A 23,518-nucleotide genomic window follows, 5' to 3' on the forward strand; every position below is an offset into this window, starting at 1 on the left:
GAGGCTGACTTTATATATGAACTATTAAAATACAAGACTTGCTTGGGGCCTCCATAAAAATTTCATCAATTGATGGGAGTAGTGGCAGACATTTTAGCACATGAAAAGATTACATTTGGTCTTCAGAATAAGGCAACTGGATATGATTTGGTTTGGGACCCATACTGGCAATAGAGAACAGCTATGGTAAATCAAGAATGATGATACCGTAATTGTGTGTGTGTGTGTGTGTGTGGAGGGGGTAATAATGTAGTGGGACAATTGTGTTTACATATAGATATATAGAAATGATGGCAGAAAAAGACCAAACGGCCCATCTAGTCTGCCCAGCAAGCGCCCATATTTTCCCATAATTATCTGTTTCACCGCCCACCAAGTTCAGGGCCCTTGTTGGTAATTGTTTGATTCGAATTTCCTGCCACGCCCTGCCATTGATGCAGAGAGTAATGTTGGAGTTGCATCAGAGGTGAATCGTAAGGCTTAATGATTAAGGGTAGTAACCGCCGCATCAAGCAAGTTACCCCGATGCTTGTTTACCCTGACTGCACAGATCAATGCCTTGTTGGATGTTGTCTGAATGTAAATCCTCTTTTCCACATTTCTCCTTGCCATTGAAGCAGAGAGCAATGCTGTATATGCATTCAAAGTGAAGTATTATCAGACTTAATTGGTTTAGGGTAGTAACCGGCGCAATAAGCAAGCTACCCCTGTAACCGTTCACCCCCACGCTTATTTGTTTACCCAGACTGTGTAGTTCAATGCTTGTTGGTTGTTGTCTGAATGCAAATCCTCTTTTCCACATTTCTCCTTGCCATTGAAGCAGAGAGCAATGTTGGAGTTGCATTAACTGTTTGAAGGCTTACTGAGTAAGAGTAGAAATCACCAGGTAGTAGCCACCATTCCAGCAAGCCACCCCCATGGCTCTTCTCTTCATTCCCATCCTCTGGTGAATAAAACGGAAAATGTCATAATGCCTCTGTATCGCTCCATGGTGAGACCGCACCTTGAATATTGTGTACAATTCTGGTCGCCGCATCTCAAAAAAGATATAATTGCGATGGAGAAGGTACAGAGAAGGATTACCAAAATAATAAGGGGAATGGAACAACTCCCCTATGAGGAAAGACTAAAGAGGTTAGGACTTTTCAGCTTGGAGAAGAGACGACTGAGGGGGGATATGATAGAGGTGTTTAAAATCATGAGAGGTCTAGAACGGGTAGATGTGAATCAGTTATTTACTCTTTCGGATAGTAGAAAGACTAGGGGGCACTCCATGAAGTTAGCATGGGGCACATTTAAAACTAATCGGAGAAAGTTCTTTTTTACTCAACGCACAATTAAACTCTGGAATTTGTTGCCAGAGGATGTGGTTAGTGCAGTTAGTATAGTGTGTTTAAAAAAGGATTGGATAAGTTCTTGGAGGAGAAGTCCATTACCTGATATTAAGTTCACTTAGGGGCGGATTTTAAAAGGAGCGCGAATAGCCTACTTTTGTTTGCGCTCCAGGCGCAAACAAAAGTACGCTGGATTTAGTAGATACGCGCGGAGCCGCGCGTATCTACTAAAAAACCTGGATCGGCGCGCGCAAGGCTATCGATTTTGTATAGCCGGCGCGCGCCGAGCCGCGCAGCCTACCCCCATTCCCTCCAAGGCCGCTCCGAAATCGGAGCGGCCTCGGAGGAAATCCTCTAACACCCTCCCCTCACCTTCCCCTCCCTTCCTCTACCTAACCCACCCGCCCGGCCCTGTCTATACCCCCCCTTACCTTTGTTGGGGGATTTACGCCTCCCAGAGGGAGGCGTAAATCCCCGCGCGCCAGCGGGCCTCCTGCGCGCCGGGCCGCGACCTGGGGGCGGGTACGGAGGGCGCGGCCACGCCCCTGGACCGCCCCGGGCCGTAGCCACGCCCCCGTACCCACCCCCAAAACGCTGCCGACACGCCCCAAAACGCCGCGACGACCGGGACCGCCCCCCGACACACCCCCGACACGCCCCCCTCGGAGAACCCCGGGACTTACGCGAGTCCCGGGGCTCTGCGCGCGCCGGTAGGCCTATGTAAAATAGGCTTCCCGGCGCGCAGGGCCCTGCTCGCCTAAATCCGCCCGGTTTTGGGCGGATTTAGGCGAGCAGGGCTCTTAAAATCCGCCCCTTAGAGAATAGCCACTGCCATTAGCAATGGTTACATGGAATAGACTTAGTTTTTGGGTACTTGCCAGGTTCTTATGGCCTGGATTGGCCACTGTTGGAAACAGGATGCTGGGCTTGATGGCATTTTCTTATGTTCTTATGTTCTTATGTTCTTATGGCCTTTATGGATCCACAGTGTTTATCCCATGCCCCTTTGAAATCCTTCACAGTTTTAGTCTTTACCACTTCCTCTGGAAGGGCATTCCAGGCATCTACCACCCTCTCCGTGAAGAAATACTTCCTGACATTGGTTCTGAGTCTTCCTCCCTTGAGTTTCAAATCGTGACCCCTAGTTCAATTGATTTTTTTCCCAATGGAAAAGGTTTGTTGCTGACTATGGATCATTAAAACCTTTCAAGTATCTGAAAGTCTGTATCATATCACCCCTGCTCCTCCTCTCCTCCAGGGTATACATATTTAGGTTCTTCAATCTCTCCTCATAAGTCATTTTATGAAGACCATCCACCTTTTTGGTTGCTCTTCTCTGGACCACCTCCATCCTGTCTCTGTTCCTTTGGAGATAGGGTCTCCAGAACTGAACACAGTACTCTAGGTGAGGCCTCACCAAGGCCCTGTACAAGAGGGATCATCACTTCCTTTCTCTTACTAGATATTCCTCTCTCTATGCAGCCCAGCATTCTTCTGGCTTTAGCTATCGCCTTGTCACATTGTTTTGCCGACTTCAGATCGTTAGACACTATCACCCCAAGGTCTTTCTCCTGCTCCGGGCACATCAGCACTTTCCCCCCCCCCCCCCCCCCAATCAAATACTGTTCTTTTGGATTTCCTCACCCCATATGCATGACTGAACATCTTGTCATTGAATCTCAGCTGCCATATCTTCGACCACTCTTCCAGCTTCCTTAAATCCCATCTCATTCTTTCCACTCCTTCTGGTATGTCCACTCTGTTGCAGATCTTAGTATCATCTGCAAAAAGACAAACCTTACCTTCTATCCCATCCGCAAAGTCAACATAGGATGAACTAGATTGCAACTACCACCCATTTTCTATAGTACTAGAAACATTAATGTTGGCACCTAAGAAAGATTTAGGTAAAATGGCTGTCATGGCTCTACGTAATCAGCAGCAAGCAGCTGGAGTTAGTGCACTGTGTGCAAGCCTGATGTCTGGTGAAAATGACTGGTCCAGTGATAGAACTGCTACACCCTGATTCATTTGCTGCATCAGCTTGCTTCCACTGTGGGGGAAGACGTGGACTCTTGCAAGTCTACCAGAGTTGCATGTCATAACTGTAAACAACAAGGCCATCTGGCATGAGTTTGTGGTAATTCTCAACTTGCTACTCGTCACTTGGGCTCTCAGAACCACAAGTCAGTACAGGCTCTGGGTTGGTCTAGTTACCCCTTCCAGGACTCTGTGGGGGTGAAGCCTTTTCATGTTGTCTTTCTGCAGAGGAATCGCCAGAGCCTGCTGTTGCATCAGTGCATATGCCCAGTGATTGAGATATCTTCAAATCACAAGAAAAAGAGGAACTGGAGTCACCGCAGTTACTGCTTTCTCCACCCATATGGATGATAGCCATTTTACAGGGGCGTCCCCTGCAGTTTGTTTTACACACAAATGCCCTCTTCACTATTGTTTCAGAAAAGCTGCAGGAACAGCTCTGGCTGGAGGCAGTATTAATTCTGAGGACAATGCCTTTGCTTTCTTTCATCAGCCATCCAGTCTCTCTAAAAGGGGTTATGTCTGTGTCAGACAAACAGCTGCAGTTGCCTCTTTTGGTCAACTGCCTTGAAGGGTCTTCTCTTTTGGGAAGGAACTGACTTTAAGCTTTGCAACTTGATTGGCATGCTTTCTCTTCTTTGTCTATTTTTTTTATTTATTATTATTTACAATTTTTTAAAACTTTTTTTATTCAAGAGGTACAATACAGTATAACTCAAAAAGACAAAAAAGCAAAATAAAAGCAGAAATGTAAACATAGTGTAACAAAGAAATTCAATACTAAAAAAAAAAAGTCAATTGCCCCTTGATACATTTTAAGATAAGCCCATCTAAACCCAGCAAAATAGAACACAACAAACATACTGTGTACCTCAAACATACATACTGACCAGTGCTCACACAATATACCACATTCCTTACCAAAACCATGTTTGAAGTAGTTTATAGCTGGAGATGAATTGCTGGGTAAATTCTAGAAGTTGAGTGCTGAATGGCTAATGTTTTTGAATGTGGAGGTAAAAGATGAGGCCATAACCAAGTTTGTCAAAAGTCCGCCTATTCCTTATGCCCTTCAATAGGATTTGGGTGCCAAACTGATCAAATGATAAAGAGTTGTTAACGTTAAAAATGTTTAAATAAAGAGTTTAAAAAATGATAGATACCCTGGTACCCATAGACCACAGTGATTGTGTTCGGAGGGCAGCCCTTGTTGGTGTCAGGGGTGTAGCCCTCTGGCCACTCTAAGCCCTGTCAGACTACAGGTGATGATGCAGCCCCTTTGTGGTAAGGCAGCAAGAAGCACCACTGATGAGACTGACCACAGACGAAAGGGCCAAAGAGGGACATGGGCAGGCTTCACTTTTACCATTCCCTCAGATTGAATCCATGGTGCGGATAGCACAATCAGGAACAGGTGGAAGCCAGGCGGCATTCCTGGATCGAGGTAGTCAGCAGGCATTTACATTTACATTTATTAAAATTTGTGGATCACTTAACACTAAAAGAAGGTTTAAGCGATGTACAAAATAACAATCATAGAGTTCAATAATAAAATATTCATAAAATTAAATAAATTAAAACCTGGCAACAGAACTAAAAACAAAACATAATGCCAACTGAGCAGTTAAAATATAATTAAATAAAAATAAACATAAGACATAAAAGACAATACTAAAACAAGTAATAAATAACTAATACAAAGCAGACTTAAAAATAAGTAGTTTTAAAGCGAAAAGTCTTAATATGTTTTCTGAAATCTTTCATTATCACACTGACGAAGTTCTATTGGAAAATAATCTAAGCAGAATCCAGTAACCACTCCAGAATCGAGGCAGGCAGCAGACAAGCAGAATCCAGAATGGTCCAAGGTCAAGATGGGCAGAAATTAGGCAGAATCCAGAACGATCTAAGGTTGAGATAGGCAGCAAGCAGGCAGGAGCTTCTTCCAGAACCAGGCACACATCAAGCAAGGTAGGAACCAGGAACAAGCCAAGGAACCTGTTGCCAAGGCAAGGAGTCCAGGTTCAGGCAGGCTAAGTAGTTTTGAACGTGACACATCATCTTTGAGACGACTACCCGACTCTCTCACCATAGTGTGGAGAATCATGCACAGATGCACATGCACCCCCTATGTGCCTCTTCGCCGGGTCCTAGGAATACACACATCTGAGTGTCTAATGGAGGGTTCCTGCTGTGCAGTGCCAGCTGAATTTTAAGAGGCCCGCGTGCGCAAATACCGGCGGTTACGCATGTGGCCGGGCCTTGTACACACCATGTACATTTTCTACAGGGCCCAGGCATGCACGTAACCAATACACACAGAAGTGCCTGGCATCTCAGAAGGGGTGGGCCAGGGAGTGGGGTCTGGGTGGGGAGGGGCGGGCCAGGACAGCGCCATTCGACGCTGTCCTGGGGAAGCATGTGCCAGCAGCTGGCTGATGCGCAGAATCTACTGTTGCTTCAGAGGAGCAGCAAGGTAAAAAATAAAAAACAAATGTAAGACTTAGGTAGGGGGTAAAGGTCGGGGAGGAGAGGAGAGGAGAGGAGAAAAGGTAGGAAGGGTACGGTTAGGGATAGGAAATTTCCTCCCAGTCTGTTCCTGATTGCATCGCCACACATAGGATTTAAAATCCGGCGTACAACTGCGCATGGCCATCGGATTTTATAACATGCGCGCGCCGGTGCTAGCATGTTATAAAATTGGTGCATCAACGCGTGCACATGGGTCTTAAAATCGACCCCTGAGCCTCCAAAGCTGAGGAGTCTTGGAAGGTGGCGAGTGATCAGCCAGACTAAGTCTCCAGGTTGAAACTGAGGGGCCAGCTGACATTTCTTATCCGCCTATATTTTGGAATGGATTGCAGTTTGTTTCAGAAGCTGATGGGTTGAGCATTAGAGGTCTAGTAATTCATTCCCCTTTCCACAGTCTCCTCCCCAATTTCTTGGGCCTGGGTTTCATTGGGTATCGGCAGTGAAATTAGTGGAGCGATTGAGGGGCTGTAGATTAGAAGCTGGCACCCAAGAATTTTCCTCAGGAACCATAACCCTTCCAAGCAACAAGATATTGTAGTCTATTGTGGACTCTTCTTAAGTCCAAGATCTCCGCAAGTTTGTACTTTGTCTCTTCTTTTACTGGATCTCCTGCAGCCGGGATGGCAATCTGGAGGGCCAAGAAAGTACTGCAATTTTCAGCAGAGATACATGAAACAGATTGTGAATATGTAGCGAAGATGGTAATTTAAGCTTATAGGGTTCCTGGCCTATAGGACGAATCACTGGAAAGCAGGGCCATTACAAGGGAGCATTCTTGGTGAACCTTCTGCCCTGTGCCCATCCACCCCTCCTCCCCTGGTCCAGGCACCAGCTCCATCTCCAACCTCATTCACTCAGACAGGCCCCCCTCTATTACACACACTTAGGTTCCTTGTCTCATTCACACACACCCCCTTACACAAGCTCCTCTCTCTCTCACTAACACCATTGCTCTCTCATATTCACACAATCCCTCTCACTCACACACACACAAACAGAGGCGCCGCTCGTGGCCTACCGAGACTCTGCTTCTCTTGTCCGTGAGCAGAATGGGAACTGATCGAGGCCTGCCGAGTCTTTGCCGTTTGTGTGCCGCTGAGTCTCTACTCCTCTCGGCTATGAATGGAATGGCCTCCGCTTGTGGCACCATATGGCTGCTCTTTGCTGCCCCCTAATGGCTGGTAAAAAAACCAAAAACAAGACCATTTTGTTTGCTGTGCTACGCTTGACCGGCTACCGTCTTGTTTTATTGGACCTCCCTAATGGCTGGTGCCCTAGGCGACAGCCTAATTCTCCTATTGGGATGCACCAGCCCTGCCAGGAAGGGTCTGAAGAAATGAGGAGCAAACTTGGGTGATCAGCCAGACTAAGTTTCCATGTTGAAACTGAGGGCCAGCCAACTTTTCTTATCTGCCTATATTTTGGAATGTATTATAGCCTATTTCAGAAGCTGATGGGTTGAGCACCAGAGGTCTAGTAATTCATGTCTCTTGATCTCAACAGCTAGGCATTCCACTGTTGTGGTCAGTGGTACCGGAATCTGAGGGTGGCGTCCATATCCTAGGAAAAAGGGGGACGAGCCGGTAGATTTATTGATGTGGTTATTATGGCAGGCCTCTGCATAGGGGAGGATAGAGGTCCAATTATCCTGTCTTTGGTTGGCGTAGGAAGCAAGCAGGCAGCGGTCCAGGAAACGCTTCGGTGGTTGTTAAGTCTGGAGGCGGTTGTACCGGTGCCAGTGTCCGAACAGGGACAAGGCAGATATTCCATCTATTTCATGGTGCCCAAGAAGGAAGGCACGTTTCAACCTATCCTAGACCGGAAGAAAGTCAACCAGAGTTTGAAGGTACCACATTTTTGGATGGAGATGTTGCGCACCGTAATTGCGGCAGTATGGGGAGGAGAGTTTGTGGCATCTCTGGATCTCACCGAGGCTTATCTGCATATCCCCATCCATCAGGAACACCAGAAGTTTCTCAGATTCATGGTTCTGGGACAGCACTATCCGTTTCAAGTGTTGCCTTTCGGGTTGGCCACCACCCGTGGACCTTTACAAAGGTGATGGTGGTAGTGGCGGTGGCGCTGCGACAGGAGGGATTGCTGGTGCACCCGTACTTGGACGATTGGCTGATACAGGCAAAGTCACTAGAGGAATGTGTGCGGTCCGTGGACCGAGTTCGGTCGCTCCTGGTATCTCTAGGCTGGGTTATCAATGTGCAGAAGAGCCATCTGGTCCCCTCCCGTTCCCTCGAATACTTGTGAGCCCGTTTCGACACCCAGCGGAGCAGATATATGATGCCACATATACGAGAATGCCACCTGCAGTCCCTCAGTATTAATCGATACCCAAGCCAAGATAAGAAAAATAAAGAGCGAACGAGGCTCCCAACATGGATATCCCTGACTAACTAGATAACCATGCAGAAAACGCTAAATCCTAGAAATTGAAGCCAAAAAATGGAAAATCTGCTTTGCAAATAAATACAGCAGTAGACCAAGCAGTCTTTTGGCAGAGATCCTCAGGGCGGGCCTCTGGACTGATCTGTGGTATTACAGGAATGAAAATTAGCAGGTAAGAGCCAATTTTCCTTTCCTGAACATACCCAGATCAGTCCAGACAAGCAGGATGTACCAAAGCCCTCTTACACTGGGCAGGAACCCGAAAGACCCGCTCGAAGAATACGCTTTCCAAAAGGCGGCTGCCTCTGGGGCCCACACATCCAAACGGTAATGCTTGGTAAAAATGTGCAATGAAGACCACGCCGCGGCTCTACAGATCTCTTGGGGAGAAACCAGCTGATACTCAGCCCAGGACGGCGCCTGAGCTCGAGTCAAATGTGCTCTAAGACCCACTGGAACCGCTCTTCCTTTTGATACATAAGCTGCAGAGATCATCTCTTTCAACCAATGAGACAAAGAAGCCTTAGACGCCTTTTCGCCCTTTTTTGCTCCCCCGAATAGGACGAACAAATGATCAGAACGACGAAAAGCATTAGTGACTTTCAAGTAACATAATACCATCCGTCTCGCATCCAAAAGTTGAAGTTCTCATCCCATCGAGGGATCCAGAGCCCAATCCGGAAACCCGGGCAACTCCACTGATTGGTTTACATGAAAAAGCGACATCACCTTAGGAAGAAACGAAGGTACCATACACAAGGACACAGTATCGGATGATATCCAGAGAAACAGATCACGGCACGAAAGCACCTGCAATTCCGAAATCCTTCTAGCCGAACAAATAGCTACCAAAAAGACCGTCTTCAGAGTCAGGATCTTCAAAGATACTCCATTCAGAGGCTCAAACGGCCCCTCGCAAAGGACACGTAGCACGAGATTAAGATTCCATTCCAGACAAATGCGACGCAGAGGTGGCCGGAGATGTTTGACTCCTCGTAAAAAACACACCATATCCGGATGGGATGCCAAGGCCTTCCCCTGGACTCTCCCTCTGAGACAACTCAAAGCGGAAACCTGGACCCAAAGGGAACTATGGGCAAATCCTTTGGATAAACTCACCTGCAAAAAAGAAAAAATATGGGACACGGACACCTGAAGAGGGTCCAATCCCTGTTGTCCACACCAGGTCTCAAACACCTTCCATAACCTGGAATAGGCTAAAGAGGTAGCAGGGCATCTCGCTTGGAGCAGCATGGTAATTACTGGTTCCAAATACCCCCTCACGCGCAATCGCCTCCTCTCAAAAGCCAGGCTGCGAGACAAAAGCGATCCCCCCGATCGGAAAATATAGGACCCTTACGCATGAGATCTAGAGGGCACACTGCCCCAAGAATTTCCCGCTGGCACGGTGAACAGGCCGCTGCCATGACTGAAAACCGTGCGGCTCATTCAGGTGTTTAGCCAGCCCCCAATGGAGTAAATCTGCCCCGACTGGGACCATCCTCCTCTGAATGATCCCCGATCCACCCACTTACTTCCCAGCCTGCACCCGATGATCTTGCTGAGGATTTCAGCCTGCTAGGCCGCACAGCTTGCTGCATGCTTCTGCTGTTGCATTCAGCCTGCTAGGCTGCACAGCCTGCCACATGCTTCTGCTGTTACAAAAGTAGACAGCTGCTGGTGACTTTATTTATTTATTTTTTTTTACAACAAAGATTTAAAGGCCCAGACACACAGGAAAGCCCAAAAATAAAAGTAAGGGTACTTCCCTGTCCTGGGCAGACGGAGGACCCACCGAGGGAACCTGACCACTGGCTGTCAGGGGTCCCGGGGTTGCGGGCTGAAGCTGGCCGATCGCCCGGCTCAACCTGAGGGATGACCCTTCTGCGAGAGCCTGTCACCTCGGGGAGCAATTTTCCTTAAAATATCCAGTCAGTCAGTACTGCAGGGTTAGCACCTCTACCATCTGCTGGAAGAGAAATACTGAGGGACTGCAGATGGCACTCTCGTATATGTGGCAGTGCCCAAAGTTTTGTTCTCTACCTCCATCTGCTGGTAGGGATGAAGTATTCGTTTAATATTTCTGCCATTTCTTCATCTGTCTCCACCCATTGATCCTTTTCACATTTCAATTTCAGTATACCATGTTGGACTTTTCTCCTTTCACTGATGTATCTGAAAAATGTTTCACTTTCTTGATTACTTTCTTCGTCTCCCTCAGTTTCACCAGATATTCTTCCTTGTGATCCTCCCTTTGGGATCCTTTATATATATATTTCTTAAACGATGTTCTTTATCTTTTATTTTATCAGCCACCTCCTCTGTGAACCAGATAGGTTTCATTCTTTTCTTGCTTTTCTTTATTTTTCTAGCATATATATTAGTCGCTTCGGTAATTGCTCCTTTTAATTTGGCCCACTGTTGTTCCACATCTCTCGTTTTCTCCCAGCCAGTTTAATACAGCTCCTACTCCCTCAGCTGAGGCATCCACCTCTACCATAAATGGACGTCTGGCATCAGGATGTCGAAGGCATGGTTGTTGAAGGAAGGAGTTCTTGAGTGCCTGGAACGCTTTTTCCACCTCTAAAGGCCAGGCCTTGATGTTTGCCCCTTTACGAGTACAGGCAGTGAGAGGTGCAGCTAATTTAGAAAAATTTTGAATAAAACTACGATAGTAGTTAGCAAATCCAAGGAAGCACTGGAGCCCTCGTAATCCATTAGGTTGAGGCCATTCTTGGATACATTTCAATTTAGAGGGGTCCATCTGGAAACCTTGTTTGGAGATAATGTACCCCAAAATGGGCAAATACTCCTGTTCAAAGATGCATTTTTCAATCTTTGCATAGAGACAATTTCCTCTTAGACGTTGTAAAACCTGGATAACGTGTTGTTGATGCGTCTGTAACTCGGAAGAAAAAATCAAAATGTCATCTAAATAGACTATAACGCAGACATAAAGCAGGTCTCGAAATATCTCATTAATGAAGTGCTGAAATACTGCTGGAGCATTAGTCAATCCAAATGGCATGACAAGATATTCATAATGTCCATCTCTAGTGTTGAAAGCTGTCTTCCACTCATCACCCTCCTGAATCCTGATTAGATTATACGCTCCTCGGAGATCCAATTTAGAGAACACCCTGGCTCCCTGTAGGCGGTGAAAGAGTTCAGATATTAGTGGCAATGGGTATCGATCCTTGATAGTGATAGCGTTCAGCCCACGGAAATCAATACATGGACGCAGTGTCCCATCTTTTTTCCCAACAAAGAAGAAGCCAGCCCTGGCTAGAGATTTGGATCATCGAATAAATCCCTTCTGCAGATTGTCTTGGATATATTCGGTCATAGAACGGGTCTCCAAGGCGGATAACGGGGTAGCTCCAGGAACCAGATTAATGGTGCAATCAAATTATCGGTGCGGGGGCAAGGTATCTGCAGCCTTTTTGGAAAAAACATCAGTAAACTGACTGTACTGGGAAGGCAAACCCTCAAGATGGCAGATACAGATGAAATTACATGAGGGATTAGATCCTTTAATGCAGGTCTCCTGGCATGCAGGACCCCAGTGAAGAAGTTTTAAAGATGTCCAATCGAACTGTGGATTGTGACGTTGCAACCAAAGAATGCCAAGAACGATTGGATGAATGGCTTTCTGGATGACATAGAAGGTGATACGTTCAGTGTGATTCGGTGCAATGTGGCAATCCAATGGAACCTTGTGATGAGTTATTCTCCCTGGTAGGGGATCTCCATGGATGGAAGATATAATCAATGGCCTTGGACACGAATGAGTAGGAATGTGCAATTGTTCCACCACATCTTGCAGGATGAAACTTCCTCCAGCCCCAGAATCTACTAGAGCCAGTGTGGAGAATTGGTGGTCTCCGAGAAGCAGGGTGACATGTAGAGTAAGTGGGGGAGCCGGTGAAGTGATGCCTAGGGTTATTCCCCCAATGGAGCCTAGGCTTGGGAGTTTCCCGGATGCGTAGGACAACGAGCAATGAGATGGCCTGATCCTCCACAATATAGACAGAGACCCGCCTTACAGCGCCTTTGCCGTTCCTCAGGAGAAAGAGGACCACGGCCTAACTGCATCGGTTCTTCGACAGTCCCCTCTTTGGTGGATGCTGTTCGAGAGATGGAGAAAAGGGATGAGATGAAGTAGTGCCCGCCATGCGCCTTCTTGTGCTCAGTCCCTCACGAGACCTCTCTTGTAGCCGGCGGTCAATCCTGGTTACTAATTGAATAATGGAGTCCAAAGAACGAGGTAGCATGCAGGCTGCCATTTTGTCCTTAATTCTGGATGACAAACCCTCCAAAAATATAGTCCGGAGACAGTTCTCCTCCCAATGGAGTTCTGATGCTAATGTTCTGAATTTGATAGTGTAATCTGCCAGCGGACGACTTCCTTGTCAGAGTTGCAGAAGATTGGAACTAGTGACTACTTGTTTTCCTGGATTGTCAAATACTATTTGAAACAGTTCCAAGAATTTAGGAAGAATTTGCAGGATTGGATCTGACCATCGCCAGAAGGATGAAGCCCAGGCCAGGGCATTACCCTCTAACAGAGACAAAATATATGTAGTCTTTGTGAGATCATCCAGAAAGAGGGAGGCTTGAAGATGGAAGTTCATGCTACATTGATCGAGGAATCCCTGGCACAAGCAAGGTTCACCAGAATAGCATGTAGGAATTGGTAGTGGAATCGTTGGACGGGTATTTCCCTGCATTATCGATGATAGTGGTAATGGTGGGGGAGCTGCCTGAGCAGCAGCTACTGAATTGAGCCAGGCATTGAGTCGCTCCAAGGAAGATGCCATGGATTCTAATACCCATTGTTGCTCCATAATCTTCTGGGCCAGTCCAGGAATGGCCTGTAGAGCTGAAGCCTCTGCTGGGTCCATGGCCTTGGTATTCTGTTACAAACCAGGAGGTCCGAGGTAGGGTTAGTGCTACCTAGGAGAGAATCAACCCTCTTAGGTCCCTACCGTCGGAAGGCAAGGCCAGGTGTATCAGCAGTTGAACGAGTACTTCGCCACTGGAAGCCTGCAGTCCCCCCAGGAGGAGCCTGTAGGGACCCGGGCCGCTTGGACTGAGGTGAGTCGCTGAAGACTAAAGATAGGTCTGGACGCAGGCGCCTCCTGCAGGTCATGAAATCCAGGCAGCTGGTGCCTCCAGCAGGTCATTAGTCAGTTCAGGAGTTGAGGCTGAAGAATGGCCAGAAGAATGATCGGAAGCCGGTCCAGAGGTGAATCTGGGAGAATGGTCAGAAGCCGGTCCAAGTTCAAGCCAGAGAATGGTCGAAAGCCGATCCAAGCGTCAAGCCAAGAGAATCCGTCCAACGAGAGGGGAGAAGCAGAACAGGAATCAGAGGAACTGGAACAGGAACGAAGAAGACCGACAGTGAGGATCAGGAACTCAGGAACCAATCTGATAAGAAGCCATGATACCAAGGCAAGGTCTGAGGAGCAGACCTTACCGACAACTTCCTGTCATGGCCCCTTTAAATCTAGCCTTCAGCTGCGCGCGCAGCTCTAATCAAACCCGGAGGGGGAGGAGTCAGCCCGGCAGTGAAGGAGCTATGCGGCCTGGCCTCAGCAGCGGCAATGGCTGTGAGGAGAGCGGCGAGGGAAATTGCCTGCTCCAGCAGGAGCCTCGGAGGCGGCCCAAAGTCGCAGCTAACCACTCAGCCATGACAGCCAGCCCCGGTAGCGGAGCACCGCGGCCGGCGGCCATAACAACATATACAAAATTGTTTTGTGCATCAGAAGCAAAATCATTTCTCTTTGAAAATATTGACATTATTGATATGTTTATTCTGTTGAATAACTACATTTGTCTCTAGAAGTAAAGAACTTGGAAAATTATCCATTTGCCAGCAAAATAAAATTCTTTAATTTGATTATGGAAGTGCCTCTTAAATTATTTTTCTGTTTTAATTTATTTTCTGGTGAAAATACCCTGGATATTCAAACTATTTCTGTACCATCTTATAAAGCAGAAATCCCAATAGCCTTACCATCTGGCTACCCACATTACAGTGCCTGAAATAACTTGTTACCCAAGGCTGTTTACACCAGAATCCCAAGCCTTGTTGACAAATAACACACCAAAAGGTCTGTATCATTGCACATGCTTTCCCTATGGCATTGCATGTGTCTCAACCTTGTTTCAAAAATGTATGGATCATTTACTGCAGGGTTTGGAGGGGGCTGCTGCTAGCTTGTTGACATTGTGATAACAGGCCCAAATGAAAGCACTGACCTGAATAACCTGCAGGAGAAAAGTACCTTTTTCCAGTCATAAGTGGAGTATTTGGGTCATGTCATCTCCATTAAAAGGCTGGCACTTCATTCAAAGTAAAGACAATTATAGAGGCCGTGCGGCTTAAAAATATAACAGAGCTCAAATCATTTTTATTCTTATTGGCTTATTATATCCCTAGGATCCTCCTTGTTATAACCCCTGGGGCTTTGTTCTTATAGCTGTCTCTCAATTCAGTCCAGCAATCACATTAAAAGTCCTCACTCAGGGGCCTCCAACCCTGGCTTCCTCTGGATTCTGGCTAACATGAATTCTAAGTGTTACCACTTGGTATCGCTGTTGAGCAATGGAAGAGGATCCCTTTTCATAGGGGCTAATGTTGCCTCTGCAGCGTTTCCACTCCTGGTCAGCCTTGTGCAAGACAGTGCACAGCAGTACTATTGAGCTGGGCCTGCTTTTTTTTATGAACATATTTAAATGAAGCAGAGTGGAGATTGAAATGTTGGCAAGTGGTTTTGGATTCTTGTTCTTGGTTCAAGCTAACATCATGTTCAAAGCATGCTCATTATGGTTTCTCCACCCAAATTCAGATGTCAGTGACATAAAGAGAGAAACTCTACATGTCCAAAAAGGGATAATTAAAGTCATGTGCATTGTAATGAAACTGATAATATATTAAACAATGCATAGTGAGATCTGGACTAAAAATCCATTAAAGGTGGTTTATGCATCTTTTTTCTGACAAATGCAGAACCCTCTGAGCTATGTTTTTAAATATAGAATATTACTATCTATTTATTTATTAAAATCCCCAAGTAACTTACTGCAAGAAATATTTATAAGCCCCAATTTGAATGAATCAAGCTGATAAGAGAATTTTCTTTTTGGTTTGGGAGAGCATGACTTTCTCAAGGCTCTTTATTTGCTGTGGAAGATTATGGGGCCTAGATACTAAAACTTGTACTAAAACCTTTGCATGCTGTGCACATTAAACATTTTAGCACAATTGTTTTAGATTCCCAGCCAGCAAATCTCCTGGGTATAGGTGCCAGAGATACTCCTAGGCCAGTCAACTGTCCAGAGCTAGCCAAGGGCTGGTCTAGCAATATTAAGGATTAGCTGCTGAGTTTACCAGTAACCAGCCCAGTCCAAATCAAGGTATTGGTAGTCAAATGGGTCACTCCACTTTCAAAATGACCCACCTCAGTGCAGAGGCAAGGCCTGGGTTCCAAGCAGAGGGCCAGGTAGCCTTCCAATCTAAATTAAGTTGCCAGGAATAGCTTTCTGCTTCTCAGCTACCTCTTTTCAAGGCCAAAAACCCAATCAAGTTCTTTGGGGGCATGGTTGTTGGTCCCAGAATCAGACTTATTCCCTTTAGCACCTCAGCTTTCCCAGTGTTGGATTTTTAGCCTAGTAGCCAGAGTGCTGGCATACTTCCCTGATTCAAAACCCAACCAGTTTTCCAACCAGTTTTCCAAAATAATATTATAACCCCTCCTCTGGGTAACATATCCCATGGGTTGCCAACTTTTCCACAGACGAGGACTGGAAACTCAAGGACTGAGATGGGGTATCCCTCCCACCCACCTCATTTGCATAAAATAAAGAAATATAACAACATCAATATAATAAGAGCAGAAGGAAATGGCTGGTGGCAAGTGAGCCCAGGCAAGTGAGCCCAGGCGAGAGGACGGGGAGAGCTCAAGAGCAAAAGGCAGTGGGGATAGGAGGAGAGAGAAGATGGGGCTAGGCAAAGGGGGAGACACCCCCCATGGCCACCAGCTTCCTCCTTCAGCAAAATCCTCAGCCCTTCCCCCAACCCATTGCACTTGCTCCATGCCCTGTCTTCCCCAGTGTTGCCCATTCTCTCCCCATACTTGCTGTCTTCTGCCTCTTCTCCTTTTCCCCTGCTCCTAACTCCCACCCTTGTTCTCTCTTCTCTCTGCTTTCACTCTCTCTCTTCTTTCTTGCTTTCTCTCTCCCGTCCCTACCCCCTGCTCGCTGCTCCCCAGCTCTCTAAGTCCTTCCCATTCATGGTCCTGGCGTTTCCTGAGTGGTGCAGAACTGGACACAGCAGCAGCAAGCAACAGCAGGTCTCAGCTGCCACACATGATACGGCACACACAGCAGCAGCACTGTCAGAAGGCAAGGCAGCGGTTTCCACAGCCCTGACTGCACACAGGCAGATGACTTGATGGCATCAGCGGTGGCAACAGCAGCAGCAACACCACATGGCACCAGCAGCACTCCTATCTGACGCCCATGCCCGGCCAGAGCTTGAGCATGCGCAAACTCCTTTCTGTTGTCTCCTGCCTGCAACCAGTCAGCTGCCTAAAAGAGCATGCAGCTGATTGGGGCGACAGCTCAGAACCAAAGGTAATTTGATGGGCCCCCGGCCTGGCCACCATATTCTAGCTTTTTGCTGCCTGCTTTGGCTGGATTTTACAGTGTCTGGTTACATTTATAACCAGACACTGTACAGCTAAGGGTTAAACTGGACTGTCCGGTTCAAAAGTGGACAGTTGGTCACTCTATGCTGCTAGTGGGCAGACATTAAAGAACTATGAAACTAGTAATCAAACCCCATGAGCCACCTCTCCTGGGCACACAATGAAATATTTAAATTAGGGGTCGTGCTGAAAAGGAGGCACTAGGGAAAATTTGTGCATCCCTAGTGCCTCCTCAGCATTAGGCGCACAGGAGAGGTGGGCTGGCATAACATTTGCTGCATTGCAATGGACGCATTGGCTGCACGGGAAATTTTTTGCATTGCGGGGATTAACTAATAGAGATGTGAATCGGAACCGGAATCGGTTCGGATTCCGGTTCCGATTCACATCGTGTTTTTTTTTTTCGTCCGGCCTTATCGCGGTTTTGTTTATCGGCTGTGCCCACCCCAACCCTTTAAAACTAATCCCTTAGCTTCCCCCACCCTCCTGACCCCCCAAAAACATTTTACAGGTACCTGGTGGCCCAGTGGGGGTCCCGAGAGCGATCTCCCGCTCTCGGGCCGTCGGCTGCCACTAATAAAAATGGCACCGATGGCCTTTGCCCTTACCATGTGACAGGGTATCCATGCCATTGGCCGGCCCCTGTCACATGGAGGGACCCTGGATGTGGAAGGAATACCTATTAATATTTCTGAAGAACTAAGAAACCTAGGTATAATTATGGATATGAGATTAACCCTCCACCCACAAATTTAAAAAGTAGTCTGAAATTCATACTTCAAGTTTCAGATGTTAAGAAGAATACATCCTTAACTTCATAATGCAGATTTAAAAACAGTCATCCATTTTCTTGTGATGTCAGCAGTGGACTACTGTAATTCACTCTACCTAGGCTTACTGCAAAATATCATGAGAGCTCTGCAATATATTCAGAACTCAGCAATGAAAATAATTGAACGAATTCCAACCTTCCACCATCTGGCTAAACATCACTGGTTAACTATTTGCTCAAGAATAAAATTTAAGATACTGTCACTAGTGTTTAAAGGAATAAAAGGTCTTGCCCCTCATAGTGTAAATGTGGTTTTGAAACTATATTGACTGATGCAAACTCTGCACTCAGCCTCTCAAATGTTTCTAGACATTCCTTCATTTAAACAAGTTTGCTTGGATAAGTCAAGAGAACGTCTATTTTATATACTGGGGCCAACCCTTTGGAACACTCTCCCGCTACAAGTAAAGAATGAAGTAGCAATAACAACTTATAAGAAAATGGTGAAGGCATTCCTATTTGAGCAGGATTTTAGTTCATACATTTAACAGCAGGTATATGTAACAATTTTCTTAGCATCAATAATGAGCCAGCAGAATTGTTTTATTATGTTTTTAAAATGTTTATTATGTTGTTTTCATTATGTCTTATTATGATTATATTTTATTATGTATTCTGTTTGTTTTATTGTTTGTGATTTGATTGATTCTGATTTATAATGTTTGTTCACTAATTTTTTAATGTATTTTGTAAATCGCTTAGGAACGTTGATCAGCAATACATATATTTATAAATAAATAAATAATGAATACACATGAATTAGATTTGCATGCACACTGCCTCAATTGCATGCATATTTATCAGGGATGTTCTGAAACCCTCATCTAACAACTAGGCTACTCATTTCATGGAGGATGAATATGATTCAAAGCAAATCTTTCATATAGCTCTGAAAGATTAGGAAGTTGACAGACTTGCACTAAGGTTTGGTTTAAGGCTCGTTTGCTGGTATTGTTAGAACAAATAAAGCACTTTTACAGAGCTTGTTAAGAGCAGTGTGCATTTAGATGAAAATCATTTGCAACATAAAGTCCCATTTTGTTTTAAAGAACAGTATTAACTAGATCAGTGGTTTCCAAACCTTTGCTGGGGGACCACCCCCCCCCCCCCTAATTATGAGCAATCTAGCTCAGTGGTGCTCAGTGGTGCCCAGGTTTTCAGGATATCTGCAATGAATATGCAAGAGAATAGATTTGCAAGCAATAGAAGTAGTGCATGCTAATTTTTCTCATACATATTCATTGCAGATAGCCTGAAAACCTGACTGGCTGAGGGTCCCCCAGGTTAGGTCTGAGCACCACTGAGCTAGATTGCTCATAATTAGGGGTGTCACCTGGTTCCTTATCATAAGGAACATGCTAATCCAGTCCTGGTTTTACCCTGTTGTTTGCAGGGACTTGCAGTTTTGATTGTCTCAGACAAATCAATTGGACAATCAGAAATACAAATCCCTGCATGCAGTAGGGTAAAACCAGGACTATGTTCCTTATGACACAGAGCCAGATGGCAACCTTCTCATAATATTACTTTGCTTGTTCCCTATTGCTTATTTTTTGTTTTTATTCCCAAGTCATTTCTTTTTTTTTGCTGTAATATATGCCATTTCTTATTTTACACTGCTTTTATAAAATAGAAAGTGAATACTTTGTTATTGTGCCTCAAAGAAAACCACCAGGATCAACGTGGTGGTTCATGCAGAGGGCCTGGGCTCGAATCCCATCAGCCCTCCTGTACCACTCTATTGGTTCCTCCAATTTTGGGTCAAAGTCACTGCAAGGCCTCTCCGCCACCATCCCCGTCCCCTTCTTCCTAAGACAAAAACATCATCAGAACCACCGTACAGCTTCTAAGTAAGGCGTCCCCTCCCCCACCATTCCAGCGCACTGCTCAAGAAAGACAAAATAGACACACGTATTTTTGCAGCTATTCACAATATCTTTACACTCTGTCTCTAGCATTTATATATCTTTTATCTGTGCTCCATTTGACAGGAGTCTTTTCTATTTTAACTTCTGCTTTCTGCATTTAGAAAGGTTTAGGATATTTGGAACTTGAGTTTCTAGGTCTCCAGCCAAATCAGCAGACTTTCACTGAAATTCCTGAAAGTCTCCAGTGTACTGCTGTTCTGAAGACTTTGGAAAGCAATACCATGGAATGTGCATGTAGAAAGTTAATTCCAGCACCAGCAGAGAAAATACTTTTATGAAGATGGATACTCTTTGATTAGGATTATATGGGGTACAGTGAAGGTTAAGGGGATGAGTAGTTAAGGTTGCCAGCTTTCAAGCATCAAATTTCCAAACATTTGGAGATGCTGTTTAATATCTTTGCTGATGGAGTTTATGCACATGTGACTTTTATCGCCATGTTTCACCATCAGAAAACCAAAAACAAAACAGAGAATATGATAGCAGATAAGGACCCATCTAATCTGCCCAATTTACTTCCTGCAACAGTGCTATACACCTTAGTTGATCTCTGACTTTCCTCACTTCTTTGGAATTAATGATCCTTTCTATTTTTCCCATGCTTTCTTTATTCTGAAAAATAAATTAGCTTTTCTCAGCCCCAGGACCAAACTAGTGTGTTGTAACATATTTTCAGCCTCTGATTAAATTGTCTCTGCTATTGACTCAAAATAAATATAACCAACAAGTAATGAATACAGAGTAGCTACCAAAGTGCACACTATATTGTATAACTGAAGTGGAGGTTGGATGCTAACCTGAAGCCAGAGGGCTAAAATCAGGAAATTTCTGAACATTTTATATAAGTACAGGTGTGCTCATAAGTTTACTTATCCCTGGCAGAATTTGTAAGATGTGTAGCATTTTAAGAAAATATGAATGATCAGACAAAAACACATTTGTTATTTTTAATGTGTTTCAAATTAAACTATTATGCATCACAGAATAGCAAAATCATTAAACAAACCATAGTATTAAGGGAAATAATAAAATGGTCCTGTTGCGCTTAAGGTGGACCCTTGGCCTGATGCAGGATTGGTACGGCCCTCTGGTTGGACCCAGAGAGCGCCTGCCACCAGGAAGCGGAGCACACAAGGAGACAGAGGCTAGCTGGAGCTTCAGCAATAACAGCCCGGGGTTTCCACTTGTTGAGCCCTTGGGTACCCGGACTGTCTGGACTTAGGTGGGCCTCCGGTGGTCTCCCGGAGAGGTATTGGATAGGGATGTGAATCGTTTTTAAACGATTAAAATTATCGTCAGATAATTTTAAAATCGTTCTAAATCGTTAGAGTGCACGATACAATACAAATGCCCCCGATTTATTGTCAGGGGCATTTGTATTGTATCGTTAAATAGGGCACGGGAATTATTTGGGGGAGGGCGGGAAAACCGGCACACCAAAACAACCCCTAAACCCACCCCGACCCTTTAAAACCAATTCCTTACCCTTCCCCACCCTCCCGAACCCCCCCAAAATGTTGTTACCTGGTGGTCCAGTGGGGGGGGGGGGGGGGTCCCGGCGCGATCTCCCGCTCTCGGGCCATCGGTGCCATTTTGGCTGCCACTAATTAAAATGGCGCCGATGGCCCGATTAAAAAAAACAACCCACCCGACCCTTTAAATTGACCCCCCTTAGCCTCCCCCACCCTCCCGACCCTTTTTTTTTTAGGGAGGCCCGCGCCGCTAAAAAAAACAACCCACCCGACCCTTTAAATCGACCCTCCCTCCTACCCCTCCAAAACCTTTTAAAATTACCTGGTGGTCCAGGGGGGCCTCGGGGAGAGATCCATGGGGGCCTCGGGGAGAGATTTTCCGTTCCCAGGCATCAGCTGTTCTAAAAAAAAAAAATGGCGTCGTTGCCCCTTTGCCCTTACCATGTGACAGGGTATCCGTGCCATTGGCCGGCCCCTGTCACATGGTAGGAGCACTGGATGGCCGGCGCCATCCCAGCCATCCAGTGCTCCTACCATGTGACATGGTCTAGGCGGAGTATGGATTTCTCAATGAAACCATTGCGTAAATACTTACATATATAAGCCCACACCGGGGTCTCTGTCTGTGTAACTTTACTTCTGCTATGGATGGTGTGTAAGTCCTAAAACAAATAAAAGTAAAGAGGTGAGCAGGGTTTTAAGGGTTGGGGTTAACAGGGTAAAAGGGAGGCTATTTAACTAGGGGGATTAGGAAGTACTATCCCTTACCTGGGCAAACTGGGAACTAACTGGGAAAATGGCCAATTGTGTTGGTGCATGTTCCTTATAAAATTCCCCCATTTACGTGCTAGAAGTGGCATTTGCGTGCACGTGTGCATACATTATAAAATTGTGTGTACAGGTATGCGTATTCAGCCTACTTTATAACATGCATGCATATATGCTTGTATGTTATAAAATGGCCACACCCTTTTACGCATGCCGGCATATACTCATACATGTGTGCTTTTAAAATTCACCTGACTGTGTAGCAAGACACCATGTCCGGGCTACATGCAAGAGCTTACCCCATCAAAAGAATCCCCCCAGGATTAAGAGTCAGGCATGGGATGGATTTTGCTAGCTGGAGCCTCTGTAGAGAAATAAATATGTTTGTGAGCCCCTGGGGTAAAACCCCCGCTAAAGGTTGCACAAAGATTTGAAAATGCTCATCAGTATTGTTCAAACTCTGATTAAGAAAGGAAAATTATGGGTTCTGTTCATAACAAGGTAGACCAAGAAAATTTGTCAGGATGCAAAGTAAAACCTACAAGCAATTTCTACTGAAATACAGGCTTCTCTGAAACAAAGTCATGTGGGTGTTTCAGCATGCACAATGAGAAGCAAATTTTAAGACCCACACGCGGGTGCACATGTGCGCACATTTGCTGGTGTGTGCACACATGAATACGTCGATTTTATAACATACACACATAAAGATGCTCGCGTAATAAAATAGGCTACATATGCGCACAATTTTATATTGACACGTGCATCTGCATGCAAATGGCGACTCGAGCACATAAGTGGGGAGAATTTGAGTGGATACAAGTGCCAAAGCAATTACCTGTTTCCCCAGTTCATTTCCAGTTCATTTCCAGTAAAGGAGAGGACTCCCTAAATCCTCTAGCTAACTTGCCTCCCTTTTACCCTATTAGCCCTGACCCTTACAACCCCATTGACTGGTGTTATGTTTGTGGCATTGTGGACCCTTGGTCGCAATGGAGATGACTCCGCCCACGGGGAGGAGCCCCGTGGGGAACCACTGTGATAGGCTGACCCAGATAGCAGACAGTATGGATAGAGTCTTTATTGTACTGCTGTAGATAGATGGTGAAAGCAGGAAGGTAAGGCACTGATCCACGGTGCCAATACGCTCAACAGGTTCAGAAGTATAGTCTCACCCAGATGTTCACGATAGGCGGGAGCCCGCAGTGCGGGTAATGACGCGGCTGGTGGGTGGAGTTGGAGCGCTGGATTGTAGAGGTACTCACAGAATGAAGGCGTCTTCCTGTTGGCAGAATGTTGGGACCGAAGGTCCGTAGTGCAGGATTTAAGGGATATAGGCCCTCGAGGAGCTAGTACCCAATGGTCCAATATCCTGAAAAGTAGAATAGAGAAAAGACCCCCGAGGAGCGGTTGTCTTAGTGAGGAACCCCGAAGGAAAGTTGGAAGCAAGAGAACCACGAGGAGCGGGTGTCTAGAGCGGAGTGGGAGAGGAGTCCAG

The sequence above is a fragment of the Rhinatrema bivittatum genome, chromosome 4 (genome assembly GCF_901001135.1).
Source record: "Rhinatrema bivittatum chromosome 4, aRhiBiv1.1, whole genome shotgun sequence".
In the NCBI taxonomy this organism is placed as follows: domain Eukaryota; kingdom Metazoa; phylum Chordata; class Amphibia; order Gymnophiona; family Rhinatrematidae; genus Rhinatrema; species Rhinatrema bivittatum.